The 15,016-nt window shown below is 41.3% G+C and overlaps 1 long non-coding RNA gene across 1 annotated transcript; it reads left to right on the top strand.

Moving 5' to 3' along the window:
* The first annotated feature begins 11,602 nt into the window (after positions 1-11,602).
* On the top strand, positions 11,603-14,966 carry LOC135233373 (uncharacterized). Its single transcript, XR_010323818.1, has 2 exons — positions 11,603-13,050; positions 14,403-14,966. It is a non-coding gene; the product is annotated as an uncharacterized LOC135233373 (long non-coding RNA).
* Positions 14,967-15,016: the final 50 nt, after the last annotated feature.

The raw sequence follows: 15,016 nt of genomic DNA on the forward strand, positions 1-15,016 counted from the left end.
TAGGGCAGACTACACGGAGGATTCATGTTTTATAGCCATGATCACTAAAGGCCAACAGTAAGAGTTTTTTTAAATCATTATTTTTCTTCACAGCACAACATTCGTTGCACAAATAGCTAAATGAATTACCAAATTGAATTTGCATTGAAACGCAGGACATATATTTACAGGACCGTATCTTTCCAATTTTTGGAAAGAATGTTGACCTACTGTGTTTGGTTTTAGTGTAAAATGTCACCACTCACAGCCTTAAGTTAAATGATCTGGAGGTAAGGTCAAAAGAGGTAGCTCTGTGTGAAGAGAAGACTAAAAACGAACATATAGTAGGCAGACATTTTCAGCAAGGTATCCCAAATTTTGTTTTTCCATAGACTCTTGGATCTCTTGGGCATAATTACGGATTCTAGATCTGGCTTTTTGATGGCAGTTGTTACCTCACCCAAACCTAGAATCACCCTAGCAGTAAAACACAAACGCACGATGTCAAGAAGGCATAGCTAGAGACATCAATCTGCTACTGGATGAATAGAAAAAAAGTTCAGGCTTAAAGACCACAAGGCATGATTGAAAGCCCCAGTCACAGCCACACTGGCCTTCACCCTTACAGAACATTCCACCCACAGTTGGAAGTTCCACATCACGTGACCTGTAGGACTTGGGGGGGGGTGTTCCCCAAACCATTTTCGTCAATTCCAGAAGAAGAAGTCATAAAGCTGAGAGCGTGCCCGTAAGTCACACTGCTGAAAGCATGCCCGTAAAGGAAATCTATTTAATGCCTTTAAAGTCAGTCGCCATTACTGTAGCTTGTATTTTCTCTCAGTTCGGCTAACTTAGCAGTTGAGGTCAGGTTCAGAAATGCAGTACATGGGGGAGCTGTTAAGCTTTCTTCGCTGTGACGATGTTGAATATTTAGCATTAGGTTTCAGCCCTAATGAATGTTATTTTTTCTTCCCTAGGCCTAGGAGATAGTCTTCACAGCCATCTATCTTTAGCTAAGGGCCATTATTATATTTCCTTAAGTACAGAATGTCCCAAAGTTTTCAATTCTTTTTACGGTTTTACAGTCGGCATGATCAAACCAATCTTTGTTCAAACTGAACCAAAAGAGCGACCGTTTGGATGGCACTAAAGTGTATATAAGAGCAACTAAAACATAAGGGCATCTGTGTTGTCAAATATGGGTTTATTAATGACAAAAGTATTGAGAAATATCCTCATATATGAATTGTATCAATGCTTTGTGATGTACCGCCCCATTTTGAAGTAGGTTTTTCTCAAAATACCAGAGCCAGTGCACTCCCATCAACGCCCCCCCTCCCCCCTTTAAAAAAAAAAACATTTAAAAGCAAGTTAGCATGCTTTTGGAGGAAGGTGCAAAGCAGCAAAAGAGCCATTGGCCAAAATAAATCTGGCAGGAGAGCAAGGAGTGTGTGTGTTGTGGTAGAAGGCAACGGGCTTGATATAAACCACTTGGACAGACACAGAAGATAATCCACGTTTCCAGCGCTTAAGCTCTTCAGGTTGCCAGGGCTCGGGAGAATTACACGACGAGACGACGTGAGACAAAAGAGATGATTGTGCGTTGCCTGACAGAGCGAGTCCAAGAAGAACACGAAACTGGGGAAAGGGAGAAGGACGCAGTTCTGGGGGGGGCAGGGGATGGGGGACAGGGGACCGGGGGGACGGGGCGCATCGTACTTTAATGTGAACGTGGTGTTAAAGGGTCAGGAACAAAGCGGGCCCTCTTTGCACAGGTCACCTGAACCGTGAGGACGACTGTGTACACATACACAGGGACTTCGCTGAGGAATAAGGGTCATCCATTCTGCTCTGAGGAAGGCTGAATTCCAGTGTACATTGTCAGCATACATTAACGTGGCCTAAGAATGGGAACTATGATAGCTTGCTTCTACCCTTGTGAATAAGCAGTGGTGGTGATGGTCATCTCTCCTGACCATCACTGTATGCTTTGGTGAGGGGGTCCACGCCATGTCACTCTGCGTGATAACTGTACGCTTCATTGACCCTGTCTGCACTACACATTTTCCTCTGGGATAGTGAAAATTGACTTGATCTGAACCTGCAGAGTGGTGCTTCTATTTGCTTTCATGCTATTCATTTTAATGACAAAGTACTCACTATGGTTGCCATTTTGTGAGCAGCGCACCTGAACCGGTTTTGATTTTCATGTATAATATAAAACTTATATTTCTAAATTCATTTTTAAAATTATAATTTTTAATTCTTTAGTTAACTCATCAGCTGTATGGCAAAATTAGAGATTAACTCCTCAGATATACCTTTGAGAAATTAAGGTATTATTGAGCAGCAGAGTAGAGAAAATTTTTTTTCCCTCACTTTCTTGATATTTATCCTTAATTTCAGTGAACATCAAGCTCATGACCACAGAGTATTCATACTAAAAGAACAAATTGCTTAAATTTAATACCCAAAGCTAAATATATTAGGCTATACTGGGCTCTATAACAGAGTAATCATGGTTATTTGTTTGGTTTAGTGGAGGGACAGTCCAAGACAAAGGGGAGTGATCTTTCTGTGAGAACAATGATGAGCAGTGACCCACAGCAGCTGCTGTGGACTATCACAGAAAACAAAGAGGCTTCTTCTCGTCAATTTCACCTCTGTTTTCTTTGGGATGGCGATGTGTGCTTCCTCTGTCAGTTTGGGAGAGAGCAGATAAGCAGGCACTCTCCTCTGTCACATGATGTCAAGTCACTGTTTCTTTTCCTTGCGTAGTCCACCGGTTAAATTTGCACAGACGTTGTGTCAGTGTCATTGCATCATGTGTAGCTTGGGCAGGTAGACTGCGTGAGCTCCCCTGACCACAGGGGGTCACTGCTGAGCAGTAAGACACAGGCAGCAGTGACTAAAATGCATCCCTTTACTGGGTGATGCTACATGCAGTGCCAATTATACACAGTCCTGTGGAGCTACTGGCCATAACGAGCATTGGCAGGGCCAGGTTTCGGTATCAGACTGTGGGTCCTATCCATACGCTCCAACATCCCCTTAGCGGAATGAGCGAACAGCAGCCCAGCAGTTGTCTTTCATTCTGCCGCGTTGGTGATGTATGCAGTCACGATACAGCAGTACAGGTTGTGAACTTGAGAAGCTCACGACTACGCAAGTAACAGCGTTGTGAACTTGGAAGCTCAGCACAGTGAAGTACAAGTTGGTGAACGTTGCAGCTCACGACTACAGTGAAGTAACAGCGGACGACTGTTTGAAAAGCGCCTTTGAAAACGAGGGCCTGCCATCAGCGCGCGTAATCTCTTGACTGAGCCCACTGAAAGCCGGGGTCTCGGGGGTTAATTCACCCATCAGCCCGCGTTTCAATCACCTCCAGACTCACATCGAGATGAAAGGGGCTCGCCGAGACGCTCCGGCCGAACGGGCCGCGATCAGCTGACGGGAGGAGATTCCCGCTACGTTCCGACGTCAGGCCGGGGGAAAGGGAGAAAAACAATAATTAGAGGTAATTGCTTGTGTCCAAACAGGAGCGTTAAAGCCCGCCGTCCCCATTGGGAGTACGTGAGGTGGAAGGAAAGAAACGGCACCTGTTTTGACAGCTGGACACGCAGTCTCCGCTGGACTCGTATGTACTCCGTTAGAGCTGAATTAACACGGGATATTTTACTGTGCGGGCCAACGTAATCTGTCCCAGCTGAACTGCAACATCTTACCATTATAAGGGACGAGGAATTGACTTTGGCGAAGGGGGTAGGGAAACAATATCTACCATATTAATTTCAAGTTAAAAATTAAGAGAAGAGAGAGACTGACATGAAATGTGAACAACATAAAAAAAAAGCATATTTGTGCACGCAAACAGTGAGGTTAACTAGGGTGACATGCCGAACTTGACGCATTGGATTAATTTGCAGCCCCTGTGGCTCTGGCCTTTAACCTGTCAGTCTTGGGTTCAAATCGAGCTCAGAATGTGGTAACCAAAATTATGCTGGACTGCAAAAGGTGTCAGAGGTCATGCGCAGGATTGATTTCGAGGAGTAAATAAGGACCACATGTTGAAGGAATATTATTGAAACAAACTAAACAAACTCACTTCACCTCCCTCCTATAACCTGTCGTGGATATAGTGTTCTAACTCAATAAATAAAACAATGGTGTAAATATCAATGTCATGATTAACTGATTCAATATCTGCCTGAAGAGACTTTCCTTTGACCATGGCAAAGTTCAAATATATATTACTGTGGTAGATCTTATATATAACTGATTAAAAGTTGTTTGGAATTGGTATCACAGGTATCAGGTTGTTTACTTAACATTTGGAGATATGAATTAGACAGACTTTTTTTGTATTCTGAGTCTCAGAAGTGGATCTGGGGTTTCTTACGGATGGTTTCCGTCTGATAATCAATTATTGGCTGAGAACTGCTACCAAATAACATGGAAAGAAGCAAAGAAACAAAAAAAATAAAAATTTAAAAATTTAAAAATGTAATTAAAAAAAAACAATAAACTGGTACTTAATTTAATTCTGAAGACTGTAACTAATCACAGATGCTGTTAGTCAGTGAGACTTCAATATAAGAAAAAATAAATGCATCCAGCTGAGTCATGTGAGCAACAGTTGCATACCAGTGGCATGCGCAACATTGTACGAAAGTACTAAATGTGCCACCCTTAAACTGCAGTACAAACACACACGGTACAAAATTTAATTGTTGTCCTTTCTGTAGTTCGTATTTAATTCCCCCACTTCCCACAGGCATACTATTACATCCCAAATGACTGTTAAAGATAATTGTGAAGATTGGAGAGTTAACTCCTCCATTACCATATTCTTGCAATCCTTTTTTGGTGTTAAATTTAAATGCTTTGTGGGAGACGGTTTTCAAATTCAGAGAAATGGTAATGTAAGGAGTTCAGCCAGGCAGATACCAGCATTTATTGCTCAATAAAGTAAATGCATAAAACATTCTGTGCTTGACGATTTTGCAAATTACAATTACCTTGATCCCCATTTATGAAACTGATATACTTACAATTAAGCTGCAAATATCCTGCATTGCAACAGAACAAATCTTATACTGCTATGTCTCTTGTTGAATCTCCTTTTTTGTTCTTTCATTCTGAATGCAAAACTAATAGAATGTGTACTTTATAATAAAATGCACTGCACACCGATTGAAAATAAAATATTGTTTTAACAGTCATCAAATTGATTTGAAATGAAAGCATTCAACTGAAAAAAGAAATCTGATTTATACTGATTATTACATCAGTAAAGATCAACAGTCATGAAAACCACACCCCTGGTCATCAAGAATAGTCACCGCCCCTTCAAAAAAGAGATTCTGCAGCCAGAGCGCTGGTAACCCTATAGGGCACTTCTCCATTGTGTTTATGAACAAATGCCACAAAAGTAAGCAATTTTGAAACCGGAAACAATTTAGAGATATTTTTAATTTCCCATTCTCAACATTACGAGTTCATGTTTTCCGCTGGACATTCCCTGTATAATCAAACATAAGTATCACAATAACATGGATTTGCGTGCAATTTGGGATCATATTTTGAAGTGGCATCTCGCTCTGAAGTTTCATGGCATGGCATTAAATGAACTCTTGAGTCTCTGTGAATTATTGTGGAAAAGGCAAGGGTGCAGGGGCGTATTTATAATCTATGAAACAAATGCGTGATTGAAACAATGGTAAAGCCCCAGTGGCATTCCACCTTGAAAAATGTAATGTTACACAGGAGTGCCAGCCCAGTGTTATACATGGATTACATACATGTGCATAAGTTATCTTTCTGCTCCGTGCAGCGGTAATGCAAGTGCTAGACAATCACCCTGGCACGTGAAATGGGTTTCATCATTACAGGTCCTCACGCAATACGTGTCGCTGAGGCTGAACTGCAAATACTGACGAATGAAACCTTTATAAGTCCGTCCCTAGACGCTCAGCATCGCAACTATTGCCTTACGTTTTAACTATAGAAAGTAGAGAAGAACCATGTGCTTGGGCAGACCCTCAGAAATTTGACACTGCTTTCCTGAGACCTAGATCTAGGAAGCTCATTTCTGCAGATAACGACATGTTAAAAAATGAGGTTTTTGAAACAGAATGCTGATGGAATGAGCTCACTCCAAAGCATAGTGGCCGGTAGGGTCTGGCGTTACTCTCTTAAGAGTGACACAGAACAGGGCAAAACCAACACAGACCGGTAGCACTGCCTCTGTAGGCAGGTATTCATGGACGGTCAATGGAACCCATTCAGTGTAGAACACAAGCAGAGGATCTGACTCTCATGAGAAGGTTTCCTGGTCAGAATTAGGCAGCCTCGGGAAAAGGAGAATCAGGAAGTATTTCGTAAAAACAAGTGGTAGGAAACTTTAGTCAAGAAATGTTTCTTTTTGTGCGTGTGTGTTTTCTAGAGTATATCAGGTTGGCTTTCTTCCATCAGCAGCTTTTATAAGAGACCTGTAGAACTAGGGAATTATATCTATTCAAGATAGCCGTAATCCAGGAGTCAAACAGACTGTGATTCCTCACTACCGAGCAATCACGTTTCCTGCCATTAAAAACAGCGCAACCACTACAACTGTTTAAATAATGGATGTAGTGCTCCACCCCGTAAGTTAAAGACAGCTTAGTGTGCACATAGCCTGTCCCACTGCACGCTATGCTTCCACAGGCATCTGCCGCAGCCCCCCGCCCCCCCCCCCCCCCCCTGTATTGCCAATTAGGGCTGGGGGAAGGGGGTGCGGGGGATACCTATGGCACGCACTCTGAATCCGCCCAATCTCCACAACTGGTCCTCCTGCTTTCTGTACAGTTTCAATAGATGTTCCTGCTAAATTAGACTTGAATTAACTGGAAATCCTTACTCTCCATTCCCAGGTGCTCCATTGCACTGGAGTCTGTTGGAACAAAAACATCTGATATTGCAGTTTGTGATAGGAAAACCCATCACCTGAATATTTTAACTTCCAAATCTGAAAATGGACAACAGGGACCTAGTCTTTCTTTTGTAACCACCAGTTCCAAACAAAAGAAATGGTTTAAAATTCCAGCTTCATGCACCATTTCCATAAATCCCAGAATAATTGGATCATAGCTCCAGTGGTTAATTCGTTGCACGAATGTACACAGCAGACCATGACACACTTCCTCTTACAGAAGACAGTTCCAGCCCCAATATTTTCCCCTTCCTTCAAAATGTCAGAAGATATTAAAGTGATTTTACTGGGGCCACATGTGTTTTATATCCCTTAAATCCCATTGTTAAAAATTGTGAATAAAAAAAACAATATTGAAGGTTTAAGAGGAATTTCCACCACTGTTCAAACTGCGGTATACAGGACTGAAAGGGCTTGTTCTGTCATTGTTCTGGATGCACAGGACTGCAGTGCAGGAAATGGGGGCAGTTACCTGCATGTTTGGTGCCCTCGTATCACCTTACAGTAATGACGAAAAAAACAGCAACAATGAAACCACCAAGAGACCGGGGATTGTGAGCAAGTAAACGAGAGCACAAATTTAGATTTGTGGTGGCAAACGATGCGTGACATGGCTTTGTTAGCGAGTCACGAATGCCATTTCTTTTAGCTGATCTGGCGGATTTTGCCTTCGGAGTTGAATGTTTGAGGGAGTGACCTGTTTCAAATGTGAAGTGAAAAATGGTGACTGTATGTATTTGTTTGCCCTGTTCTTGGAATTTTAGAATTCTGCTCCGTGTGTTGCGTTCCAAACCCAGGAGGAACGAGAAGCGAGAATGGAATATTGCCAATTAGGCCTTACCTCAGAGCAGGAACGTAAACATGGCATTCCAATCCACCTTCGAAATTCTTCCAACTACTGTCAGGTAAGTACTACAGTGACCCCTAGTGGTAAGGAAATATATGGTCAGCCAGTAATGTTTATAACAGTGTAACTGTAAGGTATGAGTGAACACAGCATGCCAAACTGAATTAACATTATAATGTTAATGTTGTGATACATTTGCCTTCATAGTTCACTGCAATAAATCATCAAGATATCAATGCATTTTCTTACATAAATATGAATGTTGATTGAAGCAAGACTATGAGTGTTGGGCGAAAGACCCTCTTCAGGTCAGTTCAGTCACCAGCAGTAAGAAAACAACCGTTGCCTAGAAAGCCGTGGAGGATTGGAAAGAGTTGGCTGCTCCTCTGTGGGGCCAACTGGGGTATGTGTGGAACCAGAGAGCTCTACTGCCCCTCCGGACGGCTTAAAAACAATGGTTCTTCAGAGTCCCTAAGCCTCAACATCCACGGGCAGGCAAATCTTTGGCTACCTGATTTAGTTCCTACATTTTGGGGGCACGTGAGTTCACATTGTGGCTAATTCAATTGGAAGTCCTCAGTGAAAGTATGCACTTTGAATTTTTAAAAATCTTTTGCATAAAGAGGCTTAGTAAGAGCTGAAGCAACAATAAAACAATAATTAGATCAATGTTTATTCCTGAACCAAGAATTGTTTAGATATTCAGTAGTGCGTTTTCCCCCAAAAGAAAAAAGAGGTTTTACAGTTCAAGTAGCTCAAGGGTTTGGCTGGTCTAAGAACAACTATAAGGTCAGGGGCTATCACGTCCCAACACACATGGTAGCAGACACTGAAACACCTCTCTTAGACTTGCTATTCTCTGGTGAAGGAAAACAATTCAACAATATGTCAAACTGGGGCACAGGTTACAATTGCATCACTCACAGTCATTCATTGGTGAATCACTGGGTCATCATTCATGAAAAAGTTCATACGGTATTACACTGATGTGCTTATCATGGGTAATAGCCATATTGCAAAGTAGCAATAACATCAGAAAAAATAAATAAAAGCATGTTGTGGAAAGCTGTCGTGGTGTATTTTCCCCACTGTCTTTCATATTTCCATAATTTGTTTCATACCAGTGTTTATCCATGGAAGGATATTAAATCTGATGTGACAGTATGGTTGCCCAGTATTTTAAGAGGGGCTATTACCAGTTACTCTAGTCACCACACAACACGCATATTCCATCAGAGGTTATAAAATATATATATAGGGTTGCTTCAATAACATTACTTCTGTATGAAATAAATCAAAATGTCTGTCCTGTGTTCTCTTCAAAAGAAAACTTATAATAGAACTTGAGGTTGCATTAATTTCCCCGGCCATTAGAACAAAATCAATTCACTTTAATTTTCTGCAATTATTTAAAAGTGATATATGCAAGAGATGGCACCAGCACTCTACAGTATATATTCACATGCACAAAATAATCCTGTCAAGAAATATGCCAGTCACAAATAAATCACAAACGGGAAAGGTTTTGACATCATTTTAACATTTCTTGAATGGACCTTTTTGTGTTAAATAGAAGATGTATTTTCTTTGTCTGAATTCCAGAGGCTTGCATGAAAGGATTTTTTTCTTCTATAAATTGCATGCGCTTCATGCAGTGCTGGGAGCAGAGAGGGTGTGCGTGCTTGGATGAGAGCCATTTGACAGCTCAGCTGGATATCAGTGCATACTCTGACCTCCACCACCCTGACAGTGTGTCACTTCTAAATCATTCCCTCAGTAGAATGTTTACTCAACCTGTCTCTGAAGCATTTGACCAGCCACCATTCTGTACAGCCAATAAGAAGACGTGATTGGTTATTTTTCTGACAGTTTCGGGGCCAGAGCACAGTTGTTCCAATAAAGAGTGTCATATGAGTGGAATTTAAGCTGTTTTAGACTCAATTAATACCGCTGTCAAAACTAATTCTAAGATTGGATGCTAAGCTTAGTAGCAAAGGTCAACCTCTGAGTGTTTGCAAACACTCTCAGGTGTTTCATACACTCCCTTTGTTTCAATACCTGATATAATGTTTGGTATTTGCAAATAAAACGAGCTGCGTAGTTCTGTCTCTTCACCAATTATTTTGTGATGTGCAGTACAGCTTCACTCAGCTTCTAGTCTTAGAGGACAAAAATGGCGTTAAATTGGTCATGGGTCAATAATACTGCTCTGTAAACAACGCAATGCTACGGAAACCAAGAGTACAACCTCTTCAGGTTTAACTTTACAAGATTTTAAAAAATCATTTGGCAAGTCACCACAGATTGGTTGTGGGAATCACCTCTCCTGTGAACTGCCAGGATTCTCAGGGGCTGGTGCAGGAAGTATACTTATATACGTATACTTGTCAAATATGGTTACACAAACATTCACAGGCTTTGTTAGCATGTCATCCTTCACGGCTCCCAGCTCACCTCTGTATCAAGCTCTCCACCTTCCCATGTTTTTTCACAAACCTATTGTGAACCCAAAAAGTTGGGGTAAAAAATGAGAAGAGTGATATTGTCCTCAGGAAACATCACACTGAAATACAACTGATGAGAAACAGCTAATGTTGCAGTTGCAGGGCTCTCCTTTCTTAGCGGAATTGTAAAATAGCAGAAAGAGTCCACCGTTCATCCATTTTTGGCTCTCTTTTTTTAGGCATGTTAAGTTCTTTTTTGCCCTCTGTTTTTATTCCCAGTTTCATTTTGGTTTGATGTGCCTTTAAATTGGGCGTGGGGGGGGGGGGGGGGTGTTGCTCATTTTATGAGATGGTTGAATGACTCTCTTCTCACCATCTTGCTGTGTTCATATATTTAATAATTTCATGACCAGATGTTTTTCAATTATTCACAGTACAAGTAATTTTAATCCAATATACATTTTTTTTTTCTGATTGATTAATCTACAGAACCTGCATTACCTGCATGTACTGATTGACCACTAAATTGCCATTAAGATGCTCCATGATATCATCACTCTCTCTGCCAGGCCACTCGACATCCATGATGACAATAAACCATCTCTCTGCTGGTCAGATTGCGTAGCATGTGGTTGTGCCTGAGAGTGGGGCGTCAAATTTTCCTCTGGACAACACGTAGCTTCATGAAACATTCATGGTGGCCATTTCCCTACCCTGACGTCTTGTCAGATTTGCTCATTTCCCCTTCACGCACTCAACATCCATCAGGAGCCACGATGACCTCAGACACGTCATGCGAGCATTCAGCTGGGACACACCATGAAGTCATGACATGCAACTAATTTCACCCACACCTCACAGCCTTGTTTAGTAGTATGTATATGGGCTAGGCATGGCGAGGGGAGTGGGGGTGGGGGCTTGGCGGGGGTTGGGCAGCAAGGGGGGACGTTTGAACATAATATCAGCAATACTGCAAGATAGGCTATGGAATAATGATATTCAGCTGCCTTGTGACTTTTTAAATACCTATAAAACACTGTGAAATAAATAATGTGTATAGGTTCAGAGTAATAATATTAAAACTTTCGGTTCTACGTTGACAAGCTCTTTAGAGAAACTGAATACTTATACAATGCTGACTACTTGTCAGATCAAACCCATCATTTAATCAAAATGTACTTGAAGCAAAGAGAGCTGAAAACTCAGTTTAGCTGGTAGGATGTCCCATTGTGCAACAGTGACCTCTACTGGTCAGTCATGTGCCCACAGTCTACCTCCACATAAAGTGTCTGCATGAGTTCAGCTTTTGGACAGTGGAGTTTTATGGCATGCTATCTGTGCTTTCCTGAACTGACGGGAGGTTGCAGCAATAAGAATTAAGATAGGGAATGATATTGCTAGTTTCTGTCGCTTTGTAGTACACATTACAATATACGCAAAGGGAGTAGCATTAATAGGTTAGCCATTTGCTGTATTATATTGTATGATGGCGTGGGTGGGTTATAACTTCGGGAAGGTGTGAACGATGACCAGATAGCGGTGCAGAGTGCATGGCTTGGGCACAGAGCTCCCCCGCGAGCAGAAGGAAGGATATCACCGCAACCAAGCAACAATGGCTCACACGTCCCCCGATAGCAGGACTCACAAATAGACTTCCTGACGTTTTCTCTTGTGCTCTGGAGCACTTCCTGTTCTCTCAAGGACCGTGCACAGTCCCTCTCTCCTCCTGAGAGCAGAAAATAGCTTGTAGAAAATAATAAGAAACAATAAGAATGCCCTTCCCACTCTCTCTGTCTGTCTGGATCACCACACGCAGTCCTCCGTGTAATGCAGTGGATTTAACATCTAACTATGGCCAGCGCTTCAAACGTCAGCAATGAAGTCCTGCTGTAACTTTTCATTGCTATCTCGATTTATAAAGCTATGATCTACTTATTTTTAAACACACACACACGCACGCACAAATTATAATTATAGCAAAAATAGTAGTAAGTAAGAATATTGATGAGTTTGTGTGAGACAAAGGGGAAACTCAATGTTCACAAAATTCTGAAAGAATCTATGGGGGACAGAAGCAAGAAAGTTCTCATACAGTACTTAAAAGCAACGGGGCTGATCAATCGAATTTTATGTTTATTTATTTATTTATTTATTGTTTTTGCACTCCAGATCAGTGGGTGGCGGCAATGCACACTTTGCGGCATTTAAAACAGCTTTTAAAAAATCCAAAGAAGAAAAAAGAAGTAGTTTGGGGTGGGCGGAGTGAAGCAGACATTGTATTTCGAGTTGTAGTTCTGATGGGGGAGATTTAAATATTTTCCTTGCTTTTTAATACAGTGCCTTTCAAAACTTTTCGACAGCTATACATTTAGTGTGCATATATGACGAAGAGGAGAGCGGAAGACGCCTTGTTCTGCGACGCTCCCTTGAAAAGATGTGCTCGTTCGCTGTACAGGATTGATGCGCAGTCGCCAGGCATGGCTGTAGCCTTTGGAGCTAACGTGAACCCAGCGTCGCTGCCCAGTTTGGCAGAGAGCTGCAGGAAGAGAGCGTTTTGTTCCGATGAACAGGAATTAACTGAAGTTGCGAGACCGCGAAAGAAGTCGACCACGGACCGTGATAACCGAACTGCAGAGACGCACGTGTCAGGGAAATACAACATTGTTAGCTTAAAGCATTCTGGAAGTTTCTTTGAAGAAGAGAACAAGCAATCAGAGATTTCTGTTTTAAATTCACCTGGTAGTTTTTCAAAGAAAAGAATGAGAGACGATAGCGTCGGATCTGAAAATGTATTACAACAGCCCGATAAGGTAAGTTAGTCATAGCAATAACCCCAATTTACTGCAAGTTGTATTCGCAGAGCCGTGTGAGAATATTGTTTAGCCTGAACACAAGGCGTCGCCAGTTGCACATAATTTAAGTCGGATTCGTTTGTTGAGAAATTGTTGCATTTCAGCAATTTCCCTTTGAAAAGGAAATTAATAAAAAATATTTAAAAATAATTATAGCATGTTATTTCACTTGTGAATGAGCAGTGCCCTACGGATAGTGTCAGATTGTGTTATTTGTTAATTTGGTGTTAATAGACAGATTGTGGAGGGAATATACCTTTGCCTGTAGGTGGCGCTTCTCTGATGAAAGGTGGTCCGCAAAACCCACATGAATCTGGTAAATGAATACCACAAAAACTAAACGTCTGCCTTAGCCAAGCATTATTTCTAATTTTTCTGGTTAGTTATAAGTAGCCTTGCCTTTTACTTAGCAGTACTCCAAGCCTTTTATATTAAATATTTTGTAAACCCTGTTGCCATAAATCTGAGGATAGCTGCTGAAGAGTGTTTCTGATGTGTTTGACGGGTGTTTGAGGTTTTTTCTTCATTATGGTGAGAATTCTTCAGGCATGTAGAGATCTTCCTTGTCCTACCAGGCCATTGGCTATTACTGAGCTTACCCGTGCTCTTTCTTCTTAATGATTTTCCGAACAGAAGTTTTTCATAAGCCTCAGATTTGACCTGTGTCTCTCACTGTTTTTTTCCTTATTTGCCAGCCTCATAATGGCGTTCTTGCCTTTCATTGGCACAACTTTGTCCTCATGTTGTCAACTGCCAATTTACAGACTCCATAGGCAATCAGAAGCCTAGAAACAAAACCAGATTCTGAAAGCTGTCTTATGCATTCACTAAGGAAGCAATTGAACGAACCTGACTAATCAGAATCACCTTTGAAACCATTTGTCCCAAACATTGTGGTGCCCTGAAATGGGGGAGGACTGTGTAAAAAGTGCTGTGATTTCTCTGTGCTGAAGCCAAAATGTATTTTTTAAAATCCTTAAATAAAAAACTGAGACTATGCACTTTAACGGCATGTGAATTGTTTCATTACAAATGTAAAATTATGGAGTACCGAGCCAAATCAAGAAATAATGTCTTTGTCCCAAAAATGATTTATCTCACTGTATATCAGGACAAGCCTAGAGAAAATGTTGTGCACATTGGAATGAAATCAAGTAACAGAAGTAAAGCTAGCAGCCTGATATCACTTCATTTTGATTAGGCCTACATGACAGCTTAAATTTGGGGGTTCTTTTCCTTTGCCGTCATCTCAAATTTACCACAAGTAATTCTGCAACACTGATAATGTATTTTCTTTAATGTACTTTCAGGGGACGCTGACGGATGATGACCATTGCACTTTTAATTCATTCCAGTACTGGAGGGTTCCTCTGCCCGAGGTAGACCTCTCTCTTCTGCAGACTAACGGTGACGCGGAAGAACTCTCTCAACAGCCTGTCAAAGACTCGTCGGTGTTGTCAGAAACCGACGCCATGGAGACGTGAAGTCGAATTTCTGGTTGTAGCCAATAAAAGATTTTGTAAATGCAGATGCTTTATGTATTAGTTTTCTTTTTTAAAAAGAAATAATCCAGACTTGCCGCTTTGGTATTTATGGTACCGTCACGCCTTACTTAAATAGATAGTTGAAGTATGGGCGTTCAGTGGTAGCCAGTGTATTTTCCCGTATTATGTAGTGACGTCTATTTTACATTCCATTGTTGCCGAGCTTTTTTTCACTTGATTTCAGTGTTGGTTCATTCCTGCAGCATTACATTTATTTTACTGTTTTGTGTAGGAAACATGTTACATGCAGTATAATTTGCAGTTACTCTTACATAATGAGTGTACAATGTGCTTTTGAGGAATCTCAATAAATACGCCATATCAATCTCACATGCGTGCTTTTCATTGGGGACGACAACAGCTTGCACTTTGCACCTGTT

This window comes from Anguilla rostrata, chromosome 10 (genome assembly GCF_018555375.3).
Source record: "Anguilla rostrata isolate EN2019 chromosome 10, ASM1855537v3, whole genome shotgun sequence".
NCBI lineage: Eukaryota > Metazoa > Chordata > Actinopteri > Anguilliformes > Anguillidae > Anguilla > Anguilla rostrata.